The sequence below is a fragment of the Melospiza melodia genome, chromosome 2 (genome assembly GCF_035770615.1).
Source record: "Melospiza melodia melodia isolate bMelMel2 chromosome 2, bMelMel2.pri, whole genome shotgun sequence".
In the NCBI taxonomy this organism is placed as follows: domain Eukaryota; kingdom Metazoa; phylum Chordata; class Aves; order Passeriformes; family Passerellidae; genus Melospiza; species Melospiza melodia.
In genome coordinates this window covers 74,085,537-74,101,345 of record NC_086195.1, presented here as the reverse complement: position 1 = coordinate 74,101,345, position 15,809 = coordinate 74,085,537, and the positions used below count along the sequence as shown (strand labels likewise).

Here is a 15,809-nt window from a genome sequence, read left to right as displayed (position 1 = left end):
CTAAAGGCAGACTCAAAGTATTTTGTGAATCTGAGTATATGCTGTTTTCCAGAACCTTAATGAAGTTCAGAGCCAATACCATAATTTTGTGTGTTTAAGTAGTATTGCAGTGACTGGCACAGCCCTAGTGATTTCTAACCCTGGCTCAGATCTGTCCAAACTTACCTGTGTTCTCAGATGTTTGTCAGGTGCCCCCCAACCCAGCACTTAAATGTGTCCGTCATGCCCTGGCCATCCCTCAGTCTACTCTGTGTTGCCTTACTGGTGAGATGCAGCTGTTGGGGGTTTGTGCCTGTGAGAACAGAATGTCCTCAGTGGGGTCTTCAGCACATTAAGCTGATGCCAGACATACCCGTCAGGCTGCCAAAAGTACTGCACGAGACAGCTTTAACTTCACATTGGCAAAAGCTGGGATAATGTGCAGAAGCCATGGCAGAGGCACAAGTAAATGATTTGCTTGATTTGATGCAGAGGGGCTGGTGGCAAAGCATGGAGGGAGCTCTGCTGTCCTCCCTCTGAGTTTGTGTGCCGGTCCCAGGATACTCTCCTGTTCTCCCTTATCCAAAGGCATATGAAACTCTGTGGTTTGAGGATCTTTGCTGTTGTATTGGCAGCAAAGGGGAGCTAAGATTGACTAAACCACTGAAACTAATAATCTTCTCATGTGCATGCAGGGACATCAGATTAATTAGTTTGCTAAGCAGTGGAGCTGGAGCTGTGCAGCTGCCTGACACCGATAAGAGGAGGGAGCCACAAACCAGCGGCCTTTCTGCTGTCTGCTCCTTCCTTCCATCTCAGCTCCCTGGAAATGGCAGATGAGGAGAAGAGAGGTAGCGAGCCAAACATATGCAACCTATGCATACTGTGCTGAGCTGCATAATCCAGGGGTATTGTTTGCTGTGTCTGCAGGCATTGCTTCCCCAAGGCTCCCACTGCTGTCACTGGAGGGAGGCTTCTCTGGTGGTTTCTGCAGGAGCACAGGGACATTGGTGTGGGGAACTTTTGAAAATCTACTTCTAAAATGCAAATGCTTTTGTTCTTTAACAGCCACTTGAAGCCAAGCATGATCAATAAACAGAAAACACAGTCACAGCTCAGACATGCTGTGTATTATCATTCTCCCCCTTTTTCATTTTCTTTTTCCCTTGCATAATGCTGTTTGGCCCTTATTTTGAAAGTGAAATTAATTAGCAATTTCATAAAAATCTTTGGTTTATAATGATTAGAAAATCACTGCTTGTGTATTAAGCAGTCACTGGGAATGCATCTAGGCAGACAAGTTGTGTCAGCAGGAAAACTGGTGAAATGTTGATCCTTTTGTTAGCACTCTCCCTCCCTGGGAGCTGTTCAGAGCAAGTTAGACAGACAGCTCTTGGGAACTGTTTGGGTCCAGCTTGTCCTCACTTTGGGGCAGAGACTAGCATGCTCCACTAAACCTGTCTGGTCTTTCCAGCTCCCTTTTCTTTCTCTAAAGGACAGTAAATTTTTGATGGAAATGGTTCTGCCAGTAGGTTACTGTGATTTTGCTGTGGTTGCTTGGTTGAGCAAGCTGTCCTGCATGGGGTACAGGGCAGGTCAGCTGCTGGTGTGCCCTGGCTTGGGTACTTACACCTGTGCTAAAGGATTTGTAAACTCAGCAGAGCTGCTGACCTTTAAAATGCATTTAAATACACAAAAGAGTGGGCCCTGAGAGGGGAGGCAGCTACAAGGCTTCTGGAGGCTTACCCTCAGCCTCTGCCTCCCCAGCTGGAGCTGGTGTGGGAGAAGGCACGGTGGGGACCCAGGGACAGGAGTCAGGCTTGTCACCCAACAATAACAGCATCTACAGTGTCTGCTTGGTCTTCATTGATGACTTTTGAGTACCTTAAAGTATGCTCTAAGTACCATCTCCTTATAGGTTGCTGTACAGTAAATGGGTGCTGCTCTGTGGAATAATTAAATTAAGTGCTTCTTTTTTTTTTTTTTTTTTAACATGCTTTTAAAAATCAAGATAATTAAATGGGTGCAAAGACAAAGGTGAAGACTGACCATGCAGAAACCAGGCTGAAAGAAGTTTCAAGGGAGCACATAAGGGGTCTGAGCTCATTTAAGGAGAGTAATGTAAAAATGTGGTTTAGTGCTAAGCCTAATTTAGCATGCCTGCAGGCTGCTGTGCGCAAAGTGTTCTCAGCCTTCCTCATCATCTCCAGATACAGATTCCTTCCCTCTCTGTGTGCTGCATCTGATGATTTATATAGCCATGTAATGAATCCAATCAGCCTTGTTACCCAACAGCAGACTCTCTTCATGTTTTTTAATAGTTTACTGCCCTGTCAGATCAGCAGATTGAGCCGTGCATCCCATGATGCCTGTCCAGCACAATGGAGATGGCAGCAATGTGCACTCTGGGTCCGGAGGAGAGAGGAGTGTGAGCAGCCCAGCAGCAGCAGCAGAAACTTTATATCAGATTTGTTGTAATGTGGAACTATACCCAGATACAGTGCTTATATGAGGCCTTTTCCTTCACAAGAATGGGAGGTTTTACAGATTTGGTTCTTGCTGTTTTGGTGTAAGATGATTTTCTGCCTGAACAGAGGCTGTAGGGTGGCTGGGGCATGAGTTGCACAAGTCACTCTGGCCATCCGGAATTGTGTGAGTTTACCTGGCAACACCACAGCAGCTGAGCACATTGGAAAGCTGAGTGATTGGCTGTTGAACCTTGTACAACAAGTGCATTCAGTGGAATTGTGCTAATCAATTGGCACACCAGTGTAATTTGTTTTAAATAACTTTTTACTGTTCCTAAAGGTTCTATTTTGAAGTTTCTACTTCTCAGAATGAAAGAGGTGCTAGTGCTCTTTAATTCTTGAACAGACAGAACTAACTCCCAGCAAGAGCCCAATTTTTCTGTGGTCCTTTTTAACACTCCCTGTGCAATACTTTGCCAAACTCCAAATAATAGAAATAAAAATGGAACATTTTGGCCTTTTGGTGGGTGTTTATCAGGAGCAAAACAATTTTCAGACAATAACCAAATCTCCAGGCCCTTTGGAAGCTCAGATACAGCTATTTCTAGGTTGTCACGTGTCTAATTAACATAAGTAGCTACAGTAATACTCCTGGTGATATTCTGCTTCAGCCAAGGCTAGGCTTCCAAGTCTGATAGCTGATCCTTAAGAGTATCTTTACACCCAGCTAATACCTTTGTGGGGTTGGTAAGAATTAATTGGCACAGGTAGTATTTATCTCTGTACAGTGACTTCAGGAAGTAACATTGTACCTCATAGGATCTTTATTTGCAGCCATCTGGGATTTTAAAAGCCTTGGTATCAAATACTCATTTTAAGCAATTAGGGTTCTAGGAGAGGTTGCAGCATAAAAATGCTGTAAAATATAAGCTTATTTTAATTGTTTACAGCTATATTAGGAAAACTGTATAGAAAAGGAAAATTTTTGTTTTGCTTTGTTATTTAGAGAATTGCATTTTATATCACCAGAGACATATGCTGGAAGAGTCTTTTTATTCTCCTTAGCTTTGCATGCATCCTTGAAGAAGAAAAGTTGTGTGCAATGAAAAGAGTTTTAATTCTGAATTTCTTCCCCGCTGTACAGCTGCGGTCGGGGCTGTGCTGGCGCGCGTTCAGGAGTCTGTCTGTTTTCATCCCCTTGCAGCGCACTAATATCTCCCATCTGAAGGGCTGAAATGGAGGCCCTTAGCTCTGTAATTTAGGATTTGATCCAGTGCTAAGGAAACTTCCCCATCCAACCATCCAGGAGCCAGTCTGACAGTCGCTCTCTCAGCACCTGAGCGGGGAGCAAAGGCCCTTTGCAGCTACGCACCCCGCACTCACAGACAGACCGAGATGTGCTACCATCTCCACCCCGGATTTCCCACAGCAGGGTCTAAGATGACTCCATCCTTAAAACAACTTAATCTTGGTGCAGTAACTAAATAACAAAATTGCAGCTCAAGCTGGTGCCTCTGAGGAGGGACCCCAAACAAGGGAAGCCCTGGGCTCTTACACCCTGCCAGTGTAAATGCAGGAAGGTCTGGGGTCACTGGCTCCTGCTGTGTCTCTGGGTGTCCGGTCACCTGGCCGGGACACAGGTCCCCAGGCCCTTGGCTGTGCAGTGGGTTGGCAGTTCTGGCCTCTTGGCTCAGACTCTCATGACACACATCTCAACCTGCAGCTCCACTGCATCTGCTCACCCAGCTTTGGGCACTGAGTGGGTTCCTCTGCTCAAGGTGGTGGTTGTGGTTAATGTTGGCTCAGTCAGAGCTGAGTTTTAGTAAAGAGTTGTGTACGCTTTGGTAATCCCTGGTAATGGCAAGTAGAACAGGTTCTGTTAAAGCACTGCTGAGGGCTGAATAACTGAGAGTGGAAAGGGTAGGAACAGTGGGAAATGCCTGATATGACTGTAAGAGTGGCTGGACTTGTCAGCTTTTGAACTTTCTCGAGCACAGTTTTGATACCCTCTGGTGTTTCTCTTTGTAGCGCTTCCACGTCACAGTCGGACCATTCCACTCACACCAAATCTGCTTCTGCTTTGTCGTCTGACTCCATCTCCACCTCAGCAGACAACTTCTCTCCAGATTTAAAGGTATGTTTTGTTTAAAAAAAAAAATACAAAAATGTGACCTCCTTCAGAGAACTTATCTTGCTTCTGTGAGTTTGCTATGGTAAAATAATGTCAGTTTTCAGTGATGCCAAAATGTATTTAGCCAAGTTACTGAAAGGACCTGAAGTCAAACAGGTGAAATTGAAGTTTAATCTCTACCATATGATATGCTTCTTTATAAAGTTGTTTAATCTTGAAAAAGCGGACTCTGCAATCCTCACTTGGAGGTGAATTTTCAAAGTTGCTCCATTTTCTTTTAGGTGCTTTAAGTAAGTGAAATCCTCAACCTGTCAGTTGTATATACTTTTTCCTCCTTATGTATGTATGTATGTATGTTATGTGTATGTATATATACATGAGGTGTTCAGTCTTGAGAGCTTCTGCCTGTTTGTAAACACTGAGTCCTTGGAAGTACCTTCTTTCAAAGCAAGATTGTAATCTCCGAGCTGATAAAAATATTCTTCTGTCACAATGAATTGCTCTGACATAAAAAAGGTCCAAACAGGGCTCTTTGAAGTCTGCTATTAGATTAGTTAATTATAAATTCAGAGTTCTAATTCGGTGTCACAGGAGTTTTGAAAGCTCTTTGTATGTTTCTCTTATGAAGCCAAGGGGTTTTTTGATATATCTTAGCTCTAAAAAAAAGTCCCTGAGTATAAAACTGTTGGTAGTGGTACCTTGTATTAACAACTTCTGCATTTCTCAGCTCTGGTTGAGAATCTTTGTAAAATGTAAACACAGTAAAATTGCATAAAAATCTCTGAGTACAAAGCTAATTCCTTTGACAAGCATGGTGATTTTTCATCCCGTGAGTGCTTTCTCAGTCATCCATAATTAATAACTGAGAGTCCACCTGTTCATGACAAGTATATGAATGTTTGTTTCTAAAGGCAGCTTATTAGCCAATTTTAAGCTAAGATTTGGAAATTAATCAGTAGTTTATGTGCATTCTATGATAGTTTGCACCTTTTGCCTATGGATACAAATAGTTATCTTCTGAAAACGCCTGGGTGTGGAAATTTGTAATATGTCTGAAGTTGTCCCTCTGTGAAGTTAGGGTATTCAGTCACTCTAACATACAGGAAATATCATTTTTAGGCTGAGGCTAAGTGGCTTGTTGATATGAATAAAATTGCAAATTCTGCTACAGCTGTAACTGTATAATCTTATGTTATATATATATGATATTATAAGAAGAAATAAACTTACTTCTTACTTAACTTACTTTCTTTTTTTTTACTGAAGTTTGCATATGTGGAATTCTTTTTTCAGTTTTGATGTCCAAGTCGTCTTCTCACAGTTTTTGTGACACTTGAGGACTACCTTTAGAAGTAGAGGCCAAGCCAATATTTCCTTTTTACAACTGAAGCTGTCTTCCCTTCTGGTAGTTAAGATGGTTCAACATGTTTTCTTTGCCATCCCGATTGTGTCTTGTGACTCTTTCCTCCCTTTTGTCACCTTATCTGTGTGAACTGTAAGCTGTCTGGGCAGGGATTCCAGCTCTCCTCAGCTTTTCTGGTTTCCCATTCAACAGAGTGTCTGTACTCACTAGCAATGAAAAACAGTGTCCACAGAGGAATGTTCACTTAGCTGCATGAGAGACTTTTTTGAGCAGAAGATGCCTGTGTGTTCCTGGAGGCCATTAGGAGCCCATAATTTCATGCTGTGCCACAGTTCCTATAATATGCAGGAGAGATTTCTTCACAGCCTGCCTGCTTTTTTAATTTCCAAGCAATCTAAAGTTCTGCCTTGGTTGGAACAAATGCAGCTCCTCTTTCATTTTAGAGTAATGTTTCAGGAGAGATGGTAAAGCAGAGGACTGCTTATTTACAATAGTGTCACTGCAGGCTGAGTGTGAGCACCTGCTTCTGCTGGCTTCTTGCTCTTCACCTGCATCAACACTGTGTATGGATAATTTGGCACATGTCTTCTGTGCTTCACCTGAAGCTTACTGTTGCAGAGGTGCTGTGAGTGGCTGCAGTGCACCTGTGTAGCTGTAAACCTGGGCCATTCCTTTACACTCCAGTGGCTGCTTGTCAGTGGTAGGCAGACCTGGAGAAAATGCATTCCCATGCTCCTACTTGTATTAGAGTATAGGGAGAAAGAGACAGTTTCCACTGCTACAGATTGACTTAATTCTCCTCGAGAAACTCATGCATTCATCATTTCACTCCTCATTCCTGGGAGTGTCTTATGCTGGAGAGCAGTTCTTGGGGGTCAGATGATCTGTTCTGTACCTGTGTACAGCCTGTCATGCTGGTATTGCCAGTGCAACTGCAGATCCACCATCTGCCCTCTAATCATCACTGTCAGTGCTGGTGTGTTACTGTTTGCTCCCTGGGCTTCCTCTTGCAGCCTGGTGCCAGCTCCCAAAGGGAACAGTTGTTATGAGTGATGGCCAGCTAATGCTGGTTTCAAGTTGAGGACAATGGAGATTCTTTCCCTTGTCATTCTTTGTGTGGGTTTCTTTGAATTGACATCTCTGTGATTGTTCCACAAGTTTTGAAAGTCAGTTCTATGGGAGATCTTTTTAAGGTCCTGATTATTTTTGCTGTTTTCTTCGAACTTTCTGAGACGTGCCCTTGCCTTGGATATTGCAGATGAGGCAGTACCATTAACTGATACAGTGGCATGAGCATGTTCTCTGCTCTAGCTCTTTCCTTACATGCCTGAGTATCTTGTGCAGCTTTCATTGGCACAAGACAGCATGAATTCCCAAGTGTCACTTGGGTTTGAGTACTCAGATACTGAGATTTGAGCTAAGCATCTCACTACTGTGGAACAAAAAGAGGTCCCGTTTTGTTCCTGAAAGAATGTAAGAGAACAAGCCCTAAAGAGGGAACTGATGCATTTTGTGGTAACTCTGTGGTATGGGTGGCAAGTGCCTGGGCTATGCAATGTTCTCACAGGAAGGTGTTGCATCAGTTAGCTTTAAGAGGCTGAAAATAAACTTTTCAAGATTTTAATGTGGATATGCCAGTTATGGGATTATTCTCTTGTTGTGTGTTTAAATTTTCCCTGCACAGAATTGCTATGTGGATTCATCACCACTCCTACCTCTATTTGGTCTCTGCCTCTGCGTGTGCATTGGCTCAAATTTAGGAATTAAATTTCTGTGACGATGGAAAAACACTTTGTGATAGCTACAATTAGCACTCTCTTTTTCTGTGGGGAATTTTTAGAAGAATAGTGGGCGTCCATTGGGAGGAGGGAACCAGGGGAAGGACCCACCTAATTTCTTGCAGTCTGTGCCTGCAGTTTTCTTTTGGAGTGCAATTAACACTCTGTGTGTGCACGCACATGTGTGTAATGAGGTAAATGAGACAGCCACTAGGGATGCCTACTGAATGCATGTGCAGTATTTTTCCTGAATCTTTCTCCAAAGTATTTAATAATGACCTTTATGAAGGTTTGTTGTTGTTTTGTTTTCTTTTTTTTAATGTATATTGAGCATGTCGGTATCTGGAACTGAGATTAAATTGCCTTTCCAGTAGAAAGTTTACAGAATTTTCACTTCATAAACTAACTCTAAATAACTTTTGGCTGCTTCAGTTAGTTTCACAGGGAAAAAAAAAAAAAAAGAAAAAAACCCAGCAAACCAAAACCCCAACAGAAACGCAACAAAGCACTCTTAGGTTCTCCTTCCACCCCCTTCCTGATCTTAAATCCAAAATGGTTTAGAATTGATTTAGGGTATATATATCTTGGAGGGATTTTTTAGCAAATACCCTGCCATATGTTTTAACATAAGTTATAGGTCAGGCAAGAACAGAATTGAAGTAGTTGGAAGTGAAAATGGATTTGGAAATCCATAGATACTTTGTAATTTGGGTTGAGATGTTAAAAACACCTTAAAGCCAACTTTACCAAAGGGATTGGAGTGTATAAATAGCAGTTACAGATCTGGGAAGTTGGTGGTTAATAAAATACAGTGAATTTCTTGCTCCTAAGTCCTGTAGGCAGTATTTTCTCCTGTGCAAATGAGGAGACATGTCTGTGCATTTTATAGTACTTAAGTCTTCTTGCTGATGCTCTATCTTTTATCAGTAGGGATTTTCATTTTTAGGTAGCTGTTGCTTTATAGGATAATGCCTGAAGCTTACCATGTTCAAAGCTTTGAAATGGTGCTTATAAAAGGTTGGATCCTGTTCAGTTGCAGTTGAGAAGCAGTGGATAAAGCCCTAGAGCCTGCTACCACTTCCCTTAAGAGCAGTACCTTTGCCTGATCATTTGTTAAGGCCTATTGTGTTTGCTTTTGGATTGCATGCAGCAAAAGCTTAAGCCAAATTTATATGTTGTTTTGTTTATATTGCTTCTTGCACCTAGAAAGAAGGAAATTGCAGCAGATCTGTGTCACCTGCCTAGTTGTGCAGCCTTCAGAAAAAGTGGTTTAAATCTTTGTTGTTAGCATTGCTGTTGCGACCACTAAACTGTTCTGCCCTTTAAGGGCAACGAGATTCACAATTCCTGATACTCCTCTGACTCCAGACAAAACAAGCATATGACCATTCATGACTGTTGGTTCCCTACATAATGATTTTCTTTAATATACAAGGAATTGGTGGATTTACAGTAAGTAGGTTAATGCATGAGGTGCAAGAATATTGCTGTAGCATTCCCAGGACTTGAAGGTTAGAAATGGGAAGAAACAGAGTGGCTTGTAACTTTAATTTGTTCTCGATTATGTGTATGGTTAAAGACTGTAGACAAGCCCATGTGGTTTCTTTTGTAAGATACATAACTGATGCATGACAAAAGGTGTATGAAGGAGTATTTCCTTCCAAGATAGTAAATGGATACTGTTGCTGTCTCCTTAGGTTTCCTGGATTAAATCTGTTTGGGCAAGTCTGCATTGAAGCTAGCCAACCACAATTCCTTTGCATTCAGTAGAAGGACATAGATCATTTATGATCTGATCTATCTCAGCTTTAAGGATATGTCCATGTTAGGTGAGAATGTAGTGGAGTTGAGCTAGAGAAGTCCTTGGTGCAGATGTTGGGAGCGTACTTTGAGGGGCAGCAAGTGATTTCTGTGGATCCCAGCTTTAACTGGACTCAAGTAAATGTGCAGTTTTATCTGCTTTGAGGACCTAATGTATTTCTCTTCTGACTGTGGAGAGAGTGCAGAGTAGTATCTCCAGATACAGACTTGTAAAATAGAGGTAAATCCTGTCCCTCAGATGATATTGGGCAGGATTGATTGAAATGCCAGTCAATGACTTTGCCACCTTTGCTTTACTCTAGCTTTAGTGCAAAGTAGCTTAGACTAGCTTTTTGTAGGACACGTATATTGTTAGTAGAAAAACATATTGAAGAAAGATGTGATTCCCCCCCTCCATGCTTTGCTGTAAATCACTAAAACTAGCCTCAGTGAGCTTTTCCATTACTATCTCCCTGCCAATGCAGGAAGTGTGTCAGGCTTTGGTTATGTGTAACACATGTTCAACAAGAGCTGGGTTTAGAGAGTGACATAACGTTTTAAACTCTGAGCACTCATTTAAGCAATGTTTTTCAGTTTTGATTTTAAGGGACTTTTCAGTCAGTGAGTGATGCTAGCTTGGAAGCACTAAATCATGACAAAATCTCTGCCTAAGCTCCTCCATGCTGTTTGAAGACCTTCGGCCCTGCCAGTCAGCTCCGTGATAATATATGGAGATAAATATTCCTGTTTCAGACTAGCCCTTGACTCTTTGCATGAGGCTGCCTGCAAGCAGCAGTCGTTCATAGCAAATGCAAAGATGTCTTCCATGCTGGGAGCTTTCCTTCCCAGTGCACTGGACTGTGACTGCTATTAAGTTACAGACTGTATTGCACAAGCCACCAGATGGTGAACATAATTGACCTGTGGTCACAAAACACTTGGCTAGATGTGAGCTGGTGATGCAGCAGTGAAACTGAATAAACTGTTCATCTTTTTACTGTCACTGTATGAAGACTTGACCGTGTATTTCTCTGCATCATTGCTTGGCTCTGTTCTCACATGGAGGTGCACTTCACGTTTTCATGTGTCTGTACAGGAGTGGAAGCTATGCAGGCAGAAGTGGCCTTCACCTGACCTGCCAGTTGTATTTCCATAGGTCCCTTTGTACACAGGGATAAAGTCCAAGGGCCAAATCCAAGAACAGGCAGTGCTTTCTGTTATCAAAGGTGTCAAACAGAGGGACTTTAAGAGCAGCGGAAGAGAAGTAAGGAAGTGTTACAGGGAAACATATTTTAACTATCTCGAAATTCTGATTTTGACCATACAAATTGCATTTGTGTGCCTGGGGAAAATGGGCTTCCTTTCTTTGGAGCATTAAGCTGTTGATGAACAAAGGCACAAAGGACTGGCTCTGGAGAATGAATGATGCTCTTGTCCATAAGCATGGTCATATCAGGACAGCCCTGTCAGTGACTGGAATTTAGCCCCTGTCACATTTTTCAAGAACTCCAGTTTATAGTAAGTGCTGCATATTTCATAAGAATTATAGTAATTTTCATTTTGAAATACCCCAATAGATGGAAGATCTTGATTCCCTCCTTGCACCTCTCCCCAGTAAGTCCTTTTTGCACCTCCCCCTTTCAAGGAAACAAACCCACAGAGTAGCCAACCTCTGGGTTGCAAAATATTGATTTCATGCAAATTAGGGAAAAAAGCCAGATGCAGTCAGTCTTCTGTCTCCTTTACATGGAAATAATACTCCCTTAAGTGCTCATCTAGTTAGAAAACAGCAAAGACAGCAAACATTGCTAATTTTTCCTATATAGAGGTACCTAAAGGCTTGAATGTGGAGTAACGCACAGAAATCTCTGGAAGCATTTATGATTGCCATCTATTAGGAATGGAAAGCTAAGGAGAATGAGCAAATGGCCTTCATATGTTCTCAAAAATATTTTCATCTCTTCCTAATTGACTGCCATATTTCTCCTAGCTACAAAGTGCAAGAATGCTCTTTTTGTTGAGTAAAACCAGGTAAGAGGTGGCTTCCCCCCCTGCCCCCTGTTAGTTATAGTTTTGTAAACTGAAGGACAGATCAGGCAGGAATGAACAAGCATGGTATTTAAAGGGAGTACATGGATTTGTGATTGCATGCAGTGCCTGCCAAGATTTGATTTTCTGTAGATGTTTTTGCACGGAATGAAACATCTTTGTTCTCTTCTGTATGATTGTTTGCTCATTATAAATATATAATTATATGTATCAAACTCAAAAGTGAAATTCTCAGTAATGGAGGCAGTATTCTGTGACTTATTTTAGTTGGTAGAATTTATAACTCTGTTTTTGGTCAGAGCGTTTTTCTGTCACTTAAGACTATTGATATGAAATTCACTGAACTAGTTTAATGGTTTCCTTGAAAATTTTAATCTTCTTTTTGCATGTAAGTTGTTTGTTAAACAAAATTCAGTAAAAATAAAGGATAGAGTCAAGCTAATGTGCTGTCCAAAGTTTTTGAGCAGCCCATGCAGAACACAGGCATTGTGGTTTGAGACGTATGTGGAACCCTTGGCAGTGAAGAAGGTTTTGTATTAAAAAATGTTGGACTTGTCTGAATAGATAATATCTGCAACCTTCTGTGCCAGGGAGCGTTGCTGAGTTGAGTCAATGACGACTTTCTGTCAGAGCCTAATGAGAGAATTGTCTTGAGGCACCAAGCCATACAAACTTGAAGAGACAAGCCAGCCGTGGTTGAACGAGTGGCCCTCAACAATGTGTTCCTTTGAGCTTCTAAGTTTTGCCTTGCAGTTGTGCAGCGAGGGCCCAGGAGATTCACCAGCCCAGGGAACCCAGAGAGGCTGTTCTTTGTCACTGGACATTCGGGTCTGAGTGGAGAAGAACATCATAGAAAAAACAAAGCAGAAAACCCCAGGGAAGCACTGCATGGTGGCTTGCTTTCTCCTGCAGAAGAGTCTCTTTATAGTACTTTAGGGACTGTATTTCTTTTTTTTAAATACAATAACCTTCAGCTTCTTTTTAAAGATTTTCAAGACAGTGGTAAGTAAGCAAGTGATTTTTCAAGGACTTTTATGCTTTCTCAAAACATATATGGTAGGCAGAGATCACAGTTTGTGATTTGTTTTTTTTAGTTGTGTTGGGAAGGAGTAGTTAAAAGTAGTTGCAGTGTACTTTGTATGTTATTACTGTCTTTAGAGTAGTGTAATACGTGATCTGTTGCCAGAACATTTTTGATAACTTAAGAACTTCTTGCGTTTTGTTTTTTTTAACGAGCTAGGAGGCTGCCTTTGGCCAAGTGCTCTCTTAGGAGCTGAATGGGCTTGGTGTGGTCTTTCGACGGTATATTTGATTCTTTGTGTACTCTCCTGAAATGTTCCATGTGTCCATGGTGTTTTGTCTTTTACCCTATGAACTTTTAATATCCCAAAGGAATAAGACATAAAGCATTTCCCTGCAATTAATATCTTGCAGCTCTGAATGTCTCTAACATAGTTTTTCAAGCCATCTGGTCATAATCCTCAGAAGAGTCCCTGTGCCTCAGTCAGGCAGAGATATTTCTGTTCTTTCCCATAGTCTTTCTCCTGTGGTATTCTTGATGATTCAAAAATAATCAACGAAGTCCATTTACTTGCTTGATTTATGTTTTATTGCATTTCCAGTAGGATTCTTAGCACACAAATCTTCTCCAAGTACACTTGAAATAGCCATAAATGGAAGCTGAAATTCTCCTCAGTGTAGTGCAGTGTTTGCAGTCAAGTAAGCATGGCTTCTGTTCCATGGTCCTGATGGTTGAGCACTGAGAGGACAGAAGCACCTTAGCAGTGAAATGCTGGGAAAAATATGCCCTTTTTTCCTGTTGTAAGAAATGTTTCATTTAGAGAAGAAACCTGTCCACCTGTGAAAAACTGTCCTACAGAAGCATACTCATCTTGTTTCTGCACAGATCTGTGTCAGTTCTGCATCCTCTGTCAGTGTCAGCTGGACAGAATTAGACCACCGTGGGGATTTTTTTCTGGCATGAATGGAAAGAGCTTCTCTGTTTTGTTTCAGACATTTTTACACCATCACTGGAATAATGATAAATCTTGATGCACCTGCTGTAGTGTCACTGTCCTTCATTGATTGACTGGTGGGAACAGCCATGAAACAGGAAAGGGATGGAGTGGTAGGGCAATTCAGGGGAAGGAATAGGTGAACCTGGTTTGAAACCCCCCAAAAGGCATTTAAAGCAGAGAAGTATTAGTTATGGGAGTGTATATGTTTTGTTATGAATTTACAAATAAAGTAGCTAAGTTAATCAAATATGTAAAAGTAATCCTATGGCTAAGTCTTTGCAGGAAGGCTGACTTCCCTTATGTGGTTCTTTGTGACAGCAGACAAGAGCTAGCTCTGACACAAAAGCTGTCTTTTATACCTCAGCTAAGACAACCTGTCTTACAGGCTTTGGAGTCATGCTGTTTTAAATTAAATCCATGCAGTATTTGTATCTGATTCGGGTTCATTCCCTGCTGCCTCTCAGCACACAGCACATTTGTACTTCTCTGAAAACATAGAATAGAACTGCTCAGTTGTTTGGGAATGTCCAGGAGATTGGGTTTTGCTGTGCTGACCACAAGGAAGGACCAGAATTGGGGTTTGCCCTTCCAGATCTGCACTGACATTCCTTTACCCAGTTCTTAGCCTTCAGTGGGAGGAAGGGTACTTATCCTAAAGGTGCGTCTCCTAGGTATCCTGCTTTCCACTGACTGCTACACAGTGCCTAGGGGGATCAGCACAGATCTCCAGTTTCAGGTGAAATCATATTTCTGCAGCTTACTGACTACACTGCCTGTAAAGTTGCAAAAATGGTGATTAAGGAGGGCATTTAGTCATTTTCCATTTCTTGAGACAAAGACATTAAAAAAAAAAAGGGAGCAAAGGAAAGTTTAGATATGTTAAGTACAACCAGAATATTCCCATGTAGTCCTTTAAGTGTAAAGTATCAGAGAGATATTTTCCTATAGGAGATTAAACCTCTTACTTGGCTTTTGAGTTTCAATTCCATATTTGAAAAGATAGATTTTTTTAAACACTACTCATTCTCTCTGTGTGTTTTTGTACACGTACAACATGTGCATTCTTGTCCCTTCAGCATGTCTTTCAGCTGTTGCTGCTGACCAGTGCGTGCTCACAAGGTAGACAGAGACATGCCAAATCTGAGTTCAGGGGCTGCAGAAGCAAGGGGACTTGGTGTGTGTATAATATTTGTCTGTGCAGGCAGGTTGTACGTGTTTATGTCAAGGGACCAGTTTAAGTGACCGCCCTCCTGCTGTAGGAAACAAAACAGGACTGTGTAGCTGGAACAAAGGCAGTTCCCAGCTTGGAGAGCTTGTCTTCTCAGTAGATGGAGCAGACATGGGGAGAGGTTTTGGGGAAAGGAGTAATGCAGGAGCAAGGTGTTCATGCTGTCGGATTGAACGTGTCAAACCAGTGCTGTGGCTTTATGCACAACAACTCTGTTCCAAATGTGCAAAGTGACTTGGAGTGTGTAGGAGGTTACCAAGGAGAGATTAACTCAGAGGAAAGGAAAAAAATTACAAAAAAGGGTACATTTTAATATTGTCTAAGCCAAAAAAGATTCCTTTTGCTCATTTTTATTGTGATTCAGGATAGAATAATCTTTGCAGACTTATGAAAACTGTTACACAACAATTTGGTAACACAAGCCTCTCTCCCCTTAAGTTGTGTAAATCCAAACAATCTGACCTTTGTGGGTTTCAGGACTCAAACATTCAGGAGAAAGTTACAAAAGAATAACTGGTAGATGGCTAGAAGAGACCTCAGGTGCTCTCCTCATGCATCTTCATTATCAGGAGGCTTGTGCAGTGTCCAGGGATAAAATGACTCTCTCCCTGGTTGGTTCTAGCTGCCCCCTCTCTCCTGCCTGAGTTTTGCTTGCCTTCACTCCTGCAGTCACACTCTAAGCTAGTCCTGGCAAAATGATCCAGGTTATGGGAAAACTTCCATTACAAAAGTCATAAAGCGGACCCTGGGCATCTTGAGTGAGCTGGACACTGAAGCAGTGACAGGAGGAGGCAGTCCTGGCTTGGCCTCAGGCAGCCCAGGACGGGGATTGTCAGCCCGGCTGTGCAGCATCGCCGGTAGGCAAGCGCCTCCCCAGGCAGTACAGCAGGAAAGCACATCAGCTGTTTCCTTCATGGTCAGAAAGCAAACTCAGAATTTAGGGTGTCATGTACCCTCTCAGATCTTTCTAGAACAGTGTTCAGTGGTGCACAGAG

The 15,809-nt window shown here is 42.0% G+C and overlaps 1 protein-coding gene across 2 annotated transcripts in view; it reads left to right on the top strand.

The window, feature by feature from the left end:
- The window catches only part of MTMR2 (myotubularin related protein 2), a 62,668-nt gene that overhangs the window by 17,080 nt on the left and 29,779 nt on the right, over nt 1-15,809 (top strand). For both annotated transcript variants that reach the window (XM_063148891.1, XM_063148892.1), the window contains exon 2: nt 4,476-4,581. The gene's annotated coding sequence lies outside the window, so the exon portion shown is untranslated. The remainder of the gene's footprint in view (nt 1-4,475; nt 4,582-15,809) is intronic.